The 17,835-nt window shown below is 38.4% G+C and overlaps 1 pseudogene; it reads right to left on the bottom strand.

Moving 5' to 3' along the window:
- Positions 1–2,018: 2,018 nt before the first annotated feature.
- LOC136322192 (WD repeat domain phosphoinositide-interacting protein 3-like) lies at positions 2,019–17,470 on the bottom strand (annotated as a pseudogene).
- Between the last annotated feature and the right edge of the window lie 365 nt (positions 17,471–17,835).

The following is a 17,835-nucleotide window of genomic DNA, read 5'->3' as shown; positions in this document are numbered from 1 at the left end:
CAAGACTAGGCTCCTACTACAGCCTGCATCATCATTCAGTTCTAGCCCTGAACTTGAACACCTCCAGCAATGGGAAACTCACACTGTCTACATCCCCAAACAGCCCACAGTATAGTGGAGGGCACAGCCATGAACTAGCAACTATGTACATATATAACAGCATAATAAATGGTATCATGGAGCCAAGGGTGTTATAGGAATGAATAAAGATTAATTTACCTTGGGGTAAGTAGGCAAGGTTTTACTAAGACAATCATAGCTTCGATGAATCTTAAAAGATGAAGCTTTGTTTATTTTGCAAGGCAGAGAAGCTGGGGACATGCATGTGATGCAGAAGGAACAGCCAACAAAGACCCAGAGTCTGGGAAGAGCCCAGACTGAAAAAATCTTGAGAGCTGGAACAGAGCTTGAAGAGTGGTGTAATAAGAAGAAGGGACAGAAGTTGCAGCAGTGAAAGTAGGTAGCAAATCCTTCAAAGCTGTGCTAAGGTCTTTGTAACTATCCTGAAGACAAGGGGAGACTTAAGATCCCTAAGAAGAAAACATAATCAGATTGGTAGCTTGAAAAATGTTTGTGGCGCTATATGGGTGAAAGGGGGCAGGACGACTGCCAAGCCTCCTGGACACATGAGGAAGCAAAGTCTCCGAGATACATTTAAAACCAGAGTGAAAATGTAAACACAATCTTCTGTGCTGCGGGATGACGCTCTAACCAACTGAGCTATCCGGCCAGGGTTGCAAACACAATCTTAATTTTTAAAATGCTACATCTAAGATTTAACGCAATTGAATGCTTTCTTCGGAATTGTGCATATAATCAGGGAGCTTTCATTCAGGGATTTTTCTGTTTACTTCTATCTTGTTTATATTTATTTCAACCAGAGCACTATTTGGAAGACATGTAAGTTCAGAAGGCATGCTTACCTTTAAGCCCAAAACAAATAGTGAAGTGAAAAAGTCAAACTAAGAAAACTTTTTATTTTAGGGTGAATGGCTAGAAAAGCAAGTATATATTGTCTGAAAAGAATTACTTTGTCAATCTCTACAAATGTTTCTGTTCCTGTGAAAAATCAGTGTGCATTACACAACGTATGTGCCCATCAATCTCTCCCAGTTTGAGCTGGGGATTATTCTGATACAGTTTCCTAGAAGAATAACAAGTGCTAACGTGTCACTTCCTAAAACGGAGAAGCTTGTTTCACAAAGGTAAATTTAAAGCACAGGATGGGAATTAAAAACAAAACAGAAACTTTATCACAATGCAATATATATTTTAGAAGTGAAACGCATTAACAGTGTTTCAGAGGTTTTTCTTGTCCTGAAGTTATTGGGTATTAAAGTAAAATTTCAGTGTCCGTTAAGGACACCTGGGTTAACATCAAGACCAGGAAGTCCATAATCATCATAGTATACTCATGCTTAACTTCTTTGTTATCTTTGTTGCCCAACTGAGAATTTGCTGTACTGATTATAAATGTGTGCAACTTGAAATCAAAAATACAAAATTATACACTTTATCAGGAACGTGAAAAAATTAAACATACCTCAAATAGTACCCCCAAATGTAGAGCCTGTATATTATAATGGGGAACAAAATTTTTGTTGCATCCACAAAAACACTTGTTCTTACCTAATTCGAGTGTGCTGATCTCAAATCTGACATTAGTTTTTCTCTGTAAGCTACAGTTTTTTGCAATTCAAGATTTTAGGTTTTCATCCTATTGTAAAATTTTCAACATTTAGTTTAACATAATGAAATAGACTGTCCTCTTGGGCATCATCTTTGTGGAAATATAATAATTTATATAATGCAGTAAATACACTAATACACTGAAAGATATGATTGCATCAGAATTTGTCTACAATTTCTAAATAGAACATATTAAACACTTATATTAATCATAAAATTTGTGCAAAACTTATTTAAATTCTATTCAGGCAAAAATTTGCGTTTGTAGCTCTTGCGTTTGTGTACTTGTTGAAAACAGTTTCATTTGATGCTCCAGCAGTAGTCTGCCATCATATTTCTGTCTCACCGCCCTGATAACGCTCTTCCATCGTCTTCAGATCTTGATGAAAGTGTTCTCCCTGCTCATCACTAACAGCTCCAAGATTTTCGGGAAACTTATCAAGGTGACTGTTCAGGAAGTGAATCTTAATGCTCATGTTATATCCAATGTCGCGGAAAGCCAACAGCATCCTTTGAGCCAGAAGTTCATAGTTTTCTGCTTTTTTGTTGCCAAGGAAGTTCTTTGTAACTGTCACAAAAGACTGCCATGCTGCTTTCTCCTCCTTATTCATCTTTCTGGCAAATTCTTTGTCACGTATGAGGGTTCGAATTTGAGGTCCATTGAATACATCTGCTTTTATCTTCTCAAAAGACAAGGCAGGAAAAGCAGAAAGAATATGTTGAAAGTATTCACTTTCTCTATTCAAAGCCTGAACACACTGCTTCATTAAGCCAAGTTTGCTGTGAAGTGGGGGAAAAATGATTCTGTCTTAATTAACTACAGGTTCATTCACAATATTTTGTATCCCTACTTCCAGAGCTTCACGATTCAACCACTCCTTCTGTGTCCAATGTTTCTCCCGAGCTCGGCTGTCCCACAAACACAGAAAGCAAGGATACTTCATGAAACCTCCTCTCTGTTGTCCTAGCAGGAAATTTACCATTTTAAGATCCACGCAAATGATCCAGTTTTGCTCCACATACTTCAGTAAGTTGAGGACAATTTTTATGTCATTATAATCTTCTCGCAGATGAGCTGAATTGGAACCAATTGGAACCGCTGCATAAACATTACCGTTGTGTAGGAGAACACATTTCAGACTTCGTTTAGAGCTGTCAAGAAATAGCCGCCATTCTGTTGGACTATAAGCAGTAACACCTAGCTGGCTGAGAAGACTACTGCTATTATGACAGTAAACAAAGTGTTTATCTTTGGAAAAAAAGTCCACAAAAATTTGTTCACGCTTCCTGAAATGGGATACTTTAGCTGACCAGTGAAGTACATTCTTTTATCTTTTTTTTTAAGATTTTATTTATTCATTATAGAGAGGAGAGAGAGAGAGAGAAGGGGAGAGGAGCAGGAAGCATCAACTCCCATATGTGCCTTGGCCAGGCAAGCCCAGGGTTTTGAACCAGCAACCTCAGAGTTTCCAGGTTGACGCTTTATCCACTGCGCCACCACAGGTCAGGCGAAGTACATTCTTTTGTTGAAGCCTGGAGGCTAATAACTCAGCTGCTTTCTTTGATAGGCCCAAATATCTTACTAAGTCATTCAATTTGGGTTGGCTAAACTGCTGAGGGGTTAATGACTGCTTGATATCAGAAGAAGACCCTTCAGATTCTACAACCATTTCCTCATGCACCTTATCAAAATACACTTGATCACCATGTTCACTTTCTTCATCCTTAGACAAAATAAAACCATTGAAAATTGCATTCGGGAGTGTCTCAGAGTGTGGGATAGGTCGTATTGCTGAAGGAATATTAGGATATGCAATCATATACTGTTTTTTCTTGCCAATGCCCTTTGTATGGATCAGACAGAAATAACAGTCACTGCTGTCATCCTTTGGTTCACGCCAAACCATGGGAATACCAAAAGGCATTCCTTTGCATTTTCCTTTTGTCCAGTCATGAAGCATTTCCTCACAATTATGACACAATATGAGGAGCCCTATTTGTGTCTTGATAGCCAAGGGGAACTTGAAAATAGGCAATATATGCACGTGTCACAAATGATGAAATATTGCACCTTTGATGTTGAAGTGTGTAACAGCCACATAAGTAACAGAAGGTGTCAGGACTATTCTTACATTTACGCCTACTCGAAGAAGCCATGATTCAATCTTAAAACAAAATAAAAGGGTGTTTTTATTAGATAATAATATTTTACATTTAAAAACAACTACATTTATGTAAAAGTGATGTTTATAAAACATTAATTGCCTTATGGTTATGATCAATGCAAGAGTCATTGCCCTTTAACTCCAACTTAAAAACCAATGCATGCCATTAACTGTAACAAAAAGAAATTAAAACTTCATAAAAACTAGAGCATACACCAAAAAAAAGATTTCAGATTTGGAATCAGCGATGCAGAAATATATAGAAACAGTTCTAAAACCTCATGCAACAGTAAATGAAAAAAATTGTTCCCCAGTGTTATTGTAGCTTACTCAATGTTTTAAAAATGGTAACATGCCTTTCCTTCTCAAAATGTTAGTGTGAAGCTCTTCTTATAGATGTTGGAAGAAGAAAGGGTGGTGAGAGAGAGACGTAGAAGGGTCAAACTGACTGAGGTATTACGCTCGGCAGCAACCGAAACCCCCGGAGAGCCCACTCGGGTAGCACTTAGTTGAAAGAGATGTTGAATATTTTCCTTCATGTGTGCTAAATTAAATGACTAATTTCTAAAGGTCCACACATGACTTCTTTCCCCTACACAAAGCATAGAAATTTAAGTTTAGCGCTGAACAAAGCCCATTCTCCTTATCCAGGAGACCCAGTCTACCCTGGGTAGACTGACTCCTTTGTGATTCCACAAAACGAGGTTCTTGGGATGTGTCTGGGGTTTTGCATCAATTCTAACAACCCCAACACAGAAACAGGGAAGGGCAGCATGCAGGATGCATGCACACGTGACTGCACCGTGTCGCAGGCACGGATAGGGTGACGATGCTGAACTGACACAGGGAAACGTCCACTTTGTGTTTTCTAGCACAGTTGTTTTTGTGCTTTATGTTCACACTGGACAAGAAACTTTTCTTCTTGTTTAAGGCAAGCTGCTGGTATCATTCTATTTAAATCGTGTTATACTGTAAGAACTAACATTGGCCCTTTCTTCACTTTAGACTCAGTATAAATGACAGAATATGTTGCCCCCCCAAAAAAAATGCATTTAATTTTTTTAACTCAGTTTCTAAGTTTGTGTGAGTCATCCCCGCATTTCCAGATTTTAGATGTAAAGGACAGAGTGGAACCACTAAATCTAAACTTCACATTTGGACTAAGAGACAAGAAGCTGACAGGCACATATTGTTCAAAGCCCTGGTAGTTATCCTTTTCCTTTCACACTGGAAATGGGAAGCCTTCCTTAGGAAAGCAAAGGACCAAAGACGGCTTCAAGGCCAAGGTTGTCGGTGCAGACCCACAGGATCCACAGTGCGCCCACACGAGCCCCAGGGAAGTCTCCGGGCCCAGTCAGCACTCTAACAGGTGGTCAGCATGAGTGTCTATGGCACGCACCTGTGAAGAACCACAGCCTGTCACTGATCATTTTCAGAAACTGTGTGCTGATGTCCTGGGTGCACTCCTCCCTGAAGTTAAACAGGAACGTGCAGAGAGCTGCCTTCTGCACAAATTGAAATGACAGCATTTGACTCTGTGCCAAAAGCTCAAATGCATGGAGAGCCCGAGGGAACTTGAAATTTGGGGAAACTTGATTTGGAACTGGAGAATTTTGTAAGGAAATTGGCTGACACCAGACTAGACTGTTCATTCCTTTTTTCAGGATCTTTAGCAGCAAGGATGTGCACTATGCCGTGGTCATTAGATTCACGGATGGGTATGCATCCTGACTGAAGTTAATGAAATCAGTTTTTGCTGCCTGAGATCCCCTTCATAGTTCCTGGATTACATGCCTTCATGAAACAGCAAATGTTTTTATTGAGAGTCTCTTTTTCATATTGCAATTCTGTTCCCTACAGGTCAAGATCAATGCAGCTGAGGACACCTTTGTGTGTGGGAATGTCCACAGGCAGCACCTTGGGGCTGACTAGGGCCACAAACTGCACATGACTCAACCAGTATCCAGGGAAGACCAGGATGAAATTGCTATTATGGTGACATAAGAAACAAAGACCTTTACAATTATAGCAGGTTTCAAAGACATGCTATTTATGTGTGTGTATGCAAGCACCTTAATTGTGGGGTCCAAAAGGACCACTATTGCCTGACCAGGCGGTGGCACAGTGGATAGAGCATTGGCCTTCGAAGCTGAAGACCCAGGTTCAAAACCCCGAGGTCGCCGCGTGAGTGCAGACTCACCAGCTTGAGCACAGAGTCGCTGGCTTGAGCATGGGATCACAGACATAACCCCATGGTGGCTGGCTTGAAGTCCAAGGTTGCTGGCATAAGCAAGGGGTTAGTGGCTTGGCTAGAGCCCCCTGGTCAAGGCACGTATGAGAAAGCAATCAATGAACAACTAAGGTGCTGCAACTATAAGTTGATGTTTCTCATCTCTCTCCTTTTCTGTCTGTCTGTCCCTATCTGTTTCTCTCACTAAATAAAGTAAAAGAAACAAACAAACAAAAAAACAAGGACCACTATTGTATTTCATAATAACAACCTTTCCAGATCACTCAAGATTATCATTTTATTTGGAGACCTTGAAGTAAGGTCAGATTGTCCCTGGGCCACTGGGCATGCCTAGCAGAGAGCCCTCCAAGCGCCCAGGGCATTAACCAGGAAATACAACAGACAGGCCGAGCTCCAAGAATTGTTATGACTGCTCTTACTTTATATATTAAAAAATAAAAGTTATTGACATTAAATTTCTTTGAAGTTAGGATGATTTCATTTACAGCAATGCCAGTGGGATTTCTGGAATTGTGTCAGAATGATCACAAAGTTCACTTGAAAGAACAATTGTTCTAGATTACCAAAGAAAATGTTAAAAAGACATGACAAGGGGGTATTTTCCCTACATGGTAAAAAAAAAAAATGTTTTATACAAAGCAGCAGTAGTTGGTATAATGTGGTACTAGTTAAGGAAGAGATAGACAATGGAAAAATTAGAAAGTCAAGAAACAGACCCATGTAAATATGAATAATTTATAATATAATAAAGGTACCACTTGAGATCTTAGAGGAAGCTTGAATAATAATAAATATCAACACTAGAACAACCAGCTAATCATTGAACCAAAATAATGTCTAGATTGCTGAAGAAAAATTAATATTTCTTTAAAAACTCATTGAAATGTTTTGGAAAGAACTTCTTAAGAAAATATGTTACTAAATTCAGAAACAATAAAGAGAAGTGATGATTGGATTGGGAAAAAGAACACTCAGAATCAAAATTTAATGAAAAATACAGAGAAAAAAATATTTTTTGTAATAGTCATAATATACATAAACTTTTCTTAAAACCCAACCAGAGAAAGATAAAAAAAAATAAAAATGTCACAAAAAAGATTCAATTTCAAAGGTGGGCAAAAGTAGGTTAATAATAACAACAAATACTATAATAATTAATAAATAGTGATACAAAAATAAACTCTGTGTTTCATGTACTCACAAATGTCCACCGACTTTTGCCCACCCTGTAGATAAATGGTCGAGAAAAAACATTTTGAGCACCTCTTATGTGCCAGGCACTATTTTAGGTGCTAGGGAAGGATCAGTACAGGAAACAGAAAAGGTCATTGTTCTTACGCTAGTGTATTCAGATTCACAGTAATAGACATAAAAAATCAAATATGTAATGTGTCAGCGGGTGATAAATGCTATGAAAAAAGTAATAAAACACAGTGAAGAAGTAGAGAACACTAAACTTAGATTAGCTGACATTTGAATAAGGACCCAAAGGATGCAAGGGATGGGCTGTGATGAGATCCACGGGGGAGGAGCACTCTGAGCAGAGATGACGGAAAGGCCAATGGCCCTGAGTCAGGTGTGTGCGTGGGGACTTAGGACCAGCAAGGAGATTGAAGAAGCTGGAATGGAGTAAGGCAAAGAAAGAGTGGAGGAGAGAAGATCAGAGAAGTAACTGGAGGCCAGATGACCCAGTGCGATGAGAGTAAGCAAGGGAATTCTTCAGCTGTGAAACCTGTGTCCTGGTTCTACAAGAAAACAAGAGGTTAGACTGATTCTGTACAAAGTGGCTGGTCTAAGGGGAAGGGAATCCTCACAGGCAATAACCGCCAACAAATGACTAAGTCAGGCTGAATATCTGAGGTCTGCTGACAGGTAGGAAAAAATGGAGGCAGCTCGGGGCCAAGAAGGTGGGTCTAGGGTTCTCTTGAAACCCCAAATGGTTCAGAAATCATTTGCCTGATACACATATTTTTAAATTGAAAATTTATTTTTTTTGAAAATATGTTAGAAAATATCAACGGATGTTCTCACTGTGTAACCAAGCATAAAGAATAAATATCCTCCAATTTGCTTCTTCAGTTTCTCTGTTTTTCTTTCAAAGAATATGCATACAGAGGCTTGCAATGGCTTGCTGTCAAGAAAATTAGTAATTTAAATTTTTCTCCCGGATTTAGAAATGATTCAGATTATTTGGCAGCTTGACTTCTTCCAGTTTGTGTTACATTTGCATTTTAATATAGTGTCAATAGACATAGCGATCGTCTTTGAACATTTCATTCCTTTCCTTTACAGAGTAGTTATTCTGATCAGAGGATAAAATAACAATTTTAAATGAAGCCTCTGATAGAAATCAGGCCAACTGATTGAAATAAATTTAAAAGGAAATCTTACCTCAAGATGTATGTGTAATAGAGGGAAATGATACACTCCTGCTGTTTCCGAAAAGATGAGTTACTACGAGTGCTGCCTAAACAAGACTTGAAACTTCAAAATATTAGCATATGAAAAAATGTAGAGCTTACCCAAGGGGAGAAAAATCCCTGCTATATAAAAGTACTATGTCATATTCACTATATATATGTAACCTTAAGATGATTATATAGTTAGTTGTTAATTCATAAAATATACTTGTGAATATATTCTGTGCCAACAGCTGTGCTTGGCACTCGGATGACTCAGTCTCATGGGAAAGGATGGTAACTGAACTAACTGTGTCATAAACATGATGAAAGAGGCAAGCACATGGGGTGGGGGAGTTACTGTAAAAAGAAAAGACTAAACAAGTGGAAAGGGCTTCTTGGGAACTCTGAAAATTAGGATTTGAAGGATGGTCCAGTAGGAAAATTGTTGTAAAGGGGTCAAGGGACCTAGCTTCCAGTAGGTACTCTGCTATTAAATGAACTTGTGCCTTGAACGGGGATGGGACATGTGCTTGAAGGGAAAAGACAGGAAAAGCAAGGATGTTCGGAAAGTAAAGCCTGCCTAACAGAGCTAAGCTGGAGAGATGAATGACGAGCGCCTGTTGCTCTTTGAACAGTGATTCCTGGGAAGCCGCGTATCCTGGCAGGATTGAACTCGAAGAGGTAGTGCTGGCAACTTTCCTATCTTTCCTGTACATCCTCTCTTGTCGATGGACTTTTCCAACTCCTCCCTAAAATTTCTGAAAACAGAGTATAACCTAATCCATTGAGTTTCAGTGGATGTTCCCAGAACATCCTGCAACACTATCACCCAAGGTTCTCACTAAAAATGCAGAACCCTGGGTCTTACCTCAAGGTTGCTGAATCGAAGTACCTAAACTGAAATTAGAAGAACTGTACTTTAACATCTTTATTAGGTGATTTACTTGCACTAACTCATTCTGGTCCACCTATTCCGTCCTCCCTGCCATCCAAAGAATCTGGCTCCCATCTTTGCACATCCAAACGAGGACACTGTGGGGACTATAAAACCCATGGCTCTATATGCTCAATTGGATGGGGTTCTACTCCGTTGTATAATTTCCCATTTTAGAGCAAACAATTTAAACTTATTTTGTGCTTCCAGAAACAATATAGAGTAATTCTTATTTTTAGTTGTTAAGAAGCAAAATAGAAACATAAGCCATTGACCCAATAATACTTTGATTTTATCTGTGAACAAAAATATTCATGAAAACATAATAAAATGTCAGTCATTTTTGCCTTCATGGGGTATGATTGCTGGTTTTATTCATCTTTCTCTTTCCCATAGTTTTCATCCTCTAAAATAAGCACATTTTTATAATGAAAAATAACACAATTACAATTCTACCTAGAATAAAATTAAAGTTGAAATGTGAAAGCCATAAGTGACCTTAAAGAACTTTCAAAGACCCTAGTAAATTCTGTTTTAAAAAAGATTTAGGTCTTTGTTGGCTCTGGTGTTTCAGGTGGTAGAGATATGCTCACTGATATCTGACCTCATTTAATTTTTGAAATTGTCCTTTGATCATCAACTTTGCCCTACTTTTCCTGGGAAATTAAGTCATCAGAAACTCTGACTCAGGGACACAAAGGGTTTGAAAGGTTTCAATGTGAAGGATGAATAAAAGTGACAGGGATTAGTATCTGTTCACCTCTAAAACTCTATAAATCTTCCTTATGAAAAATTTTAAAGGCAAGCTTTAAAAGTTGATGAGGACAAAAAGAAATGCAGATATTTTTCTCAAATAAGAATAAGGTAAAAATTTAAAAGATTTTGATTTTCTTTTAATGACTGTTTTAATTGTGAACCAAGTGATTTTTTTTAATTTTTAAATTTTAGGTAATATTCTCTTATATACACAATTTAGAAAATAAAGAAGGATATTAGTTATCCATACCATACTATATATTAAAACTACAGTGTATTTTTATTTTTTTTAGCAAGCAAGAAAGAGAGCAGAAAGAGTCCAACAGACAGGAAGGAAGAAAGATGAGAAGCATCAATTCTTAGTTGTGTCACTTTAGTTGTCCATTGATTGCTTCTCATATGTGCTTTGACCAGGGGGTTCCAGCTGAGCCAGTGACCCCTTGCTCAAGCCAGTGACCTTGGGCTCAAGTCAGCGAGCATGGGATCACGTCGATGATCCCACGCTCAGTGACTCCACACTCAAACTGGCAAGCCCACGCTCAAGCTGGATGAGCCACACTTAAACCAGTGACCTCAGGGTTTCAAACCTGGGTCCTCAGTGTCCCAGGTCGACACTCTACCACTGTATTTTCTACAATCCATGCATAGGACTGTAATTATTGACTACACATAATTTAGATTAGTATAATTTTTGCAATATTTCAATATACATATTTCTTATGTTACAAAGTAGATATTAGAAACATCATTGGACCATAAAGTATCTAAAATTAATCATCACAGAACTGACCTGTTTGATTCACCTTATGAATCTGCTTCAAATTATCTAAAATAGGCTTTTGTTTTCATGACACATTTAAACATTCAAGAGGATCTGCATTCTGTTTTCTGTTGTCCTATTATACATTCATGACACTTATGGGAAGCAGTGATAAGGGGGCAGCATAAGTTTAAGTGAAGAAAGCTTCCTTTCAGTCTATCTCATGGATGGAGATTTGTATTTAAAAAATCTTACAAATAAACAATATCAGGTTCTTAAATAGAACACTTAACTTATTATAACAGATGAGCCGACCACATTTTTGTGAAAGTACTAACTGGAGGGCTCTTCCTACTCCCCTGACCACTCTAGAGGCTGCAGCCCCCTCGAGTCCTACAGAATGTAGGGACTAGATAGCTACTGGTCTTGGAGAATCTTCGGAAACTTCTGTTGACCTGAGCGTTGGAATATTTCCAGATAAACTTGAGCGCTCTGAACATCTGGGTACTGACTTATCACCTGGAAACCTCTCCATTTATCCCTCAACACATCCAATGGCATACAAAGCTAGGTAAGTCCTGCACTTGGAGAAAGAGGAAGACAAAATATTCTGAGATATATCACACAGCAGGTAACTACTGGTAATACCTAAGAAAAGTCTAGATAATAGGAGATGCTAGTAATGCCTAATCTTGGAGATCAGAAATAACAGTCCCAGGAAATTGGAGTCCAGTCCCCCTGATCTTTCAGGAGAGAGTTTATTATAACTCCACCAATTTCAGTTAAAATCTTCGCAAAAAACACCCTAAGCAGTTTTTATTAGAATTTCCCTTTACTTTCTTATAGTGACACATTGCTTTATATTTGAACTTAAATTTTCTGACATCAATCACCAAGTAATTCATACAGGACTTTAGAAAAGATAAAACCATTTTTTTTATTAATTTCAATGGGGTGACATTAATCAATCAGGGTACATAGGTTCAGAGAAAACATCTCCAGGTTATTTTGACATTTGATTATGTTGCATACCCATCACCCAAAGTCATATAGTCTTCCGTCACCTTCTATCTGGTTTTCTTTGTGCCCTTCCCCTCCCCCCACAACCCCCTTCCTTCCCTTCCCCACCCACAGTAACCACCACACTCTTGTCCATGTCTCTGAGTCTCATTTTTATGTCCCACCTATGTATGAAATTATATAGTTCTTAGTTTTTTCTGATTTACTTATTTCACTCAGTATAATGTTATCAAGGTCCATCCATGTTGTTGTAAATGATCCGATGTCATCATTTCTTATGGCTGAGTAGAATTCCATAGTATATATGTACCACATCTTCTTTATCCAATCATCTATTGAAGAGCTTTTGCTTGTTTCTATGTCTTGGCCACTGTGAACAATGCTGCAATGAACATGGGGCTGCATGTGTCTTTACATACCAATGTTTTTGAGTTTTGGGGGTATATACTCAGTAGAGGGATTGCTGGGTCATATAGTAGTTCTATTTTTAATTTTTTGAGGAACTACTATACTTTCTTCCATAGGGGTTGTACTACTTTACAGTCCCACCAACAGTGAATGAGGGTTCCTTTTTCTCCACAGCCTCTCCAACACTTGTTATTACCTGTCTTGTTGATAATAGCTAATCTAACAGGTGTGAGGTGGTATCTCATTGTAGTTTTGATTTGCATTAAGATGAAACCAATTTATAAGCAAGAAGAGTGCAGGGCAGCTCCTTCCTTCTTAATTTTTTTTTCCCTTAAGTGAGGAGCGGGAAGGCAGAGAGACAGACTCCCATATGCACCCTGACCGGGATCCACCTGGCAAGCCCCCTACTGAGCAATGCTCTGCCCATCTGGAGCTGTTGCTCCATTGTTGTTCGGCAACCGAGTTACTCTACAGTGCCTGAGGCAAGGCCATGGAGCCTTCCTTAGCACTGGGGCCAACTTGCTCCAACTGAGCTATGGCTGCAGGAGAGGAAGAGAGACATAGAGACAGAAGGGAAAGGGGAAGGGGTGGAGAAGCAGATGGTTGCTTCTCCTGTGTGCCCTGACCAGGGATCAAACCCAGGACACCCATATGCCAGGCCAATGCTGTACCACTGAGCCAACTGACCAGAGCTTCCTTGCTAATTCTTAAGTTCAGTTACATCATGTTGATATTTTAAAATCGGTCACAACAAACAGACCTCATCTATGGAAATCAACAAATATTCAAACCAGAACTCTCTCCTCAGCCCCATGTGCTTGTCTGACCATCTGATCACCACTAAAACGTATGGCTAAACTGTGGGCATAATCTGATAATCGTGCACTTGGTGGCCTTGATCTTAACATAGATGTCCTTAACCGGCAGTTCCTGGCAGTGGGATTCAGAGCTGACACACAACAGCATGAGCAGCTGGAAAAGAAACATGAAAGCCCAATCTCCCCTTTCAGGAGCATTTCAAAGTGACCCAAAGTATAAAGCGTGGCAAACCCTCTCCCTCCCTTAATTCAAAGGAGAAAGAAGACAAAAATGATGAATGAAGAAGAGGTGGCGAAAGAGGAGAAAAAGAGGAAAAGAAAAAATAAGGAGAATTTTAAAAAGGGCTTGTCAAAAATCCTGCATTTTCCACAGTAGCCAAAATGCACAGTCATTATTCATCCTTTGTTTCAGAGGCACTTTTACTGTGGATTTTACTTCTCCTTTCTCTTTTTTTTTATACCATTATTAAGTATTCTGCAAATACCTTATTACAGTACAGAAGGATTCTGGACCATGCTTTGCTTCTGCAACCTCGCAATCCAAGACTTTTATTCCTCTGAGGACCCTAAGCTCCATTAATGAGTCATAATAAAATGTTCTGTTTCCAAGAACAAGTGACACAAATAAGGGATTCTCAGATGCAGAAGAACAAGTCACAGGCAAAACAAGACTAGACAAAAGAGATTGAACTTGAATCATTTTGGAGAAGTTGTTCAGATTCGAATCATTATGAAGTTGCCTTGCAGAAAATTAAATTTCTTATTAAACTGCTAACTCGACTCTAATTTCTCAGAGACCCTATTGTAGTCGATCTCGGTTTAGCACTAGTGAAATATTCACATCATTTTAAATACATTCTATTGAAACTTTCTGAATATCAGATACATAGCTAAATGAGATGTCAAAATTTCTCTCAGGCAGTTCTGATTAGATGGTTTCATAAAATTACATCACTGGTGCAGCACAGACTCTGCAAGTCTCAAAATATATGACGATATCTATAAGTCCATGTAGACTTTCAAGTATTGTTGGAGTCCCTATGAATCATAACAAAAAAGATGGTGAAGGTGAAACACTGGTACTGTAGTTTGCGATTTTACCATATTTCAGGTGCATTTCTGCTTTGACACTAGATTCAGACAAGCAACAGTAAGTAGTTCTCAGTTACCCTTGGTAATGTCACAGAAATTTTTCTAATAAAAAGCAGAAGTAGAAAACATAAAAGGTAAGTCCCCAGTCATACAGGAATTTTGTTCTGTTTCATTCCCTGAAATAATCCTATTGCTTAGGACAGTACTTAGGAGAGTAGGTACTAAATAAATATTTATGGACTATTGAATGAATAAAAATTTTGGATTAGTAACCTTACTCTTTTTGTTTGGGTTTTATTACAGTTTGGTAGAACCTGCCAGGATTGTATTTTCCATGGTAACTGTATATTTCTGCTACAGGAAAGTAAGGGAGCTCTGTAGTCACAACTCATGATTCATAATTCTACTAATTAACTGCATTTTCATAAAAACCTCTTTTCATCTACACCAGGTTCATCATGTCAGCAAAGCCCTTTGCTAAGAAACATAGCTGAAAAAATTTTTATCAAGAGGCTAATATTTATAATCCTGTTTATTAAAAAATGTTTAATCTTATTTCCAGTTCTTTTATTTTTCCCCCCAAAAGTATGGCCAATCAAAACAAACAACAAAACTGGGTTCCAGTTTTGAAGCGAATGGCTCATCTGCTTTGTGGAAAACATACCATCTCTTTGGAAGACGAGAGCTAGTATGCCAATGCCCTCCACTCCTATCCATGTTTCACTCCTTAATCTCTAGTGCTTATTTCCTGGGATTACTCCCTAATTACATACCTAAATGCAAACCTTTATCTCAGAAGCTAACTTCTGGGAGAAACCCGGGCTAACAAAATGACCTTCTGGTTCTCTTTCTGTTTTATAACTAGACTCCTATTATGGTTCAAAGGTCAATCCCTACGTCTTTTTACAGTGTAGGACACTAAAAATTGTTGCTGATGTGTCAGAAGCAACAGGTCACAAATCAAATCTGGCAATTGAGAGTATCAAGCCATGTGATTTGAGCGTGGATATTAAAATTGTAACACAATTTTCTCTATAATTGTGCCCTGATCAGAATCCACATTGTTCTGAACTACTTCTCGGGTGGCAGTTGCTATGGAAGGTCAAACCTTGTCTTGGGTTACCCAGGAAGCCTTCTAGAGTGAATTTTGAATTTTCTTTCTGAACTGATGTTAAGTCAGAGCAATTAAAACTCTCAAAATTTGATAATTGGCTTAATTTTTATGTAGATTTTTTCATGACATATGCAGAAGAATGAGAGTGGGGATAGTGAGTGATAGTAGGAAATACTTAACTATATGACATATTTTATTCCCAAACTTGGTTGTACATCAGAATCACCTGGAGAAAATATCTGTTTTTTAGAAGTATGGATTCTTGAGCTCCACCCTAAAGGTTCTGATTCCACAGCTCTAGGCCCAGATCCTGAGATATATGTTCTTAACAGCTTCCCAGGAGTTTTTGATTCACAGCCACATTAGGGAAATGGTGACATAATAATTCATGGACAAGATTTTAAGAGAATTTCTTAACTAACCAATAAATTTTTCTACCATAATGTTGGAAGCTCAGGAATTTTCTAAATCACATATTCTTATTTACAAAAAAAAAAAAAAAAAAAAAAAGTCTTAACTCCCTAACTTGGAAAAGAAAGTTTAGAATTTAACTTTCAATATCAAAGGCATAATTTCATATATGTTGATCTTTCTGAAAATATACATGAGAGTTCATTTTAACTCGCTGTCATTCCTAGACATCTATAGGCACGCTTGGTTAAAAAATTATCTCTAGGTGTAGTCATGTATAATAGAAAATGTACACAGTTAATTATAAATACTTCATCAGCTAATTAGCATTAATTCACTGTACAATTAAGACTTTGATTGACACAGGTAATTAAATTATCCTTCTCAAAGATGCATGTTCCTAAAATATTCATTAACTTGTTTCAACCACAAAACTAATGTTCATCAAGGATTGCCCCATCAGAGGTTTATTCTCTGGCACTACGATTGGCCCATATGCAGGTGCCACTGCTTCTCGCAAGCATCCTGTGCCACAGTGTTAGAGAAGATCTGGAGCACCAAACAGAAGGTCTGCAGACAGGCTGAAAGGAGATGCTCCCAGACTACACGTTTGTATGGCACTTGTTGATGCAACAATGGGTAGATTAAAAAGTGAGCCAAAAAGACCAGAGACAAGGCACAAAGTTGTCCAATACTGTCATGAATGTTCAAGAGGCTGCTAGTCTCCAGTGAGGCTGCAATTTAGAGATGTGAGTTCCCAAGGCTTAGTAGTCTTATTTATGTACTGAAATGTTTTCGGAGTTCTCCTAATTCCCAAAAGTAACATGAGGTTATGCTCCTTAGATACTGTTAACATTTGAAGCTTCCATATGACATCATCTCCCTTGCTCCATGTCAATTTCTTTTTTTTTAAACTTTTGAGTATTATTTTTTAGATTTTTCTTTTTATTTATTCATTTTAGAGGGGGGGCGAGAGAGAGAGAGAGAGAGAGAGAGAGAAGGGGGAAGGAGCAGGAAGCATCAACTCCCATATGTGCCTTGACCAGGCAAGCCCAGGGTTTTGAACTGGTGACCTCAGCATTCCAGGTCAATGCTTTCTCCACTGCACCACCACAGGTCAGGCTCCATATCAATCTTATCCCCATCCAAGACTTATTTTTTCTGGTCCTACTGAGCATTATTTTTTATTTCACCTGTGACCAATGAGAAGCTAATTAATACCCAAATCTACGGTACACAGTTAGCAAAGAAACAAGATGTAGAAATTATAGTAGGGGTCCCAGGCACCTGCATGATGACTTTGGGAAAAAGTCTCCTCTATGACAATAAGAGACACTAAGAACACTCTTACACCAGGCTCCTTGGGTTTCTAGGGCACACAAGTAAAGTGGTGCGGTGCTTATATTATTCTGAAGATTCATGTTCAATGATACTTGTGGCAGAACCTGCCTTAACACTTTTTCCTGACTTGTTATGATTACCTACTATAATTCTGGAAGACGGGTCTTGCTCCTCTTTATCCCTGCCCCCAAACATTAATCGGAGATGATGATGTACTTTCTTTGCCTGATGTACCTTCACCACTATGCACTTAAAAGTCAAGGTACCATCCATTACCAAGAACAGCTCTCTCTGAGAATCAGCCTTCATTACTATTCCATTGTTTGAACATAGTCTCTGATGGAAGACCCCTTTTCTGTGGACATTGGCTCTGTATTTGACCTGTGATCCTGGTTATCTCTGTGTTAATCTTCTTGCCTTTAGCTTAGTTGTCTCTTCATTCCTAACAGAACATGAAACCAACATCTGGAAACACATAGCTTGATCCTTTGCTGGAAGATTTATTACAGGAAATTGTGCCTTTGTGTATTTCTGTTGTGTGAAGGGATTCAATATTTCACAGAAACAGAATGAGTAGATTCACTTTTGTTTTTGAGGTATTACATATTACTGTGCAGGAACTCATTAAATTGAGTCTGATCTAAAATAATACAAGAGCAGAAAGGCATTATTCA

The sequence above is a fragment of the Saccopteryx bilineata genome, chromosome 2, assembly GCF_036850765.1.
Source record: "Saccopteryx bilineata isolate mSacBil1 chromosome 2, mSacBil1_pri_phased_curated, whole genome shotgun sequence".
In the NCBI taxonomy this organism is placed as follows: Eukaryota; Metazoa; Chordata; class Mammalia; order Chiroptera; family Emballonuridae; genus Saccopteryx; species Saccopteryx bilineata.
This window is presented reverse-complemented; position numbering and strand designations above follow the sequence as displayed.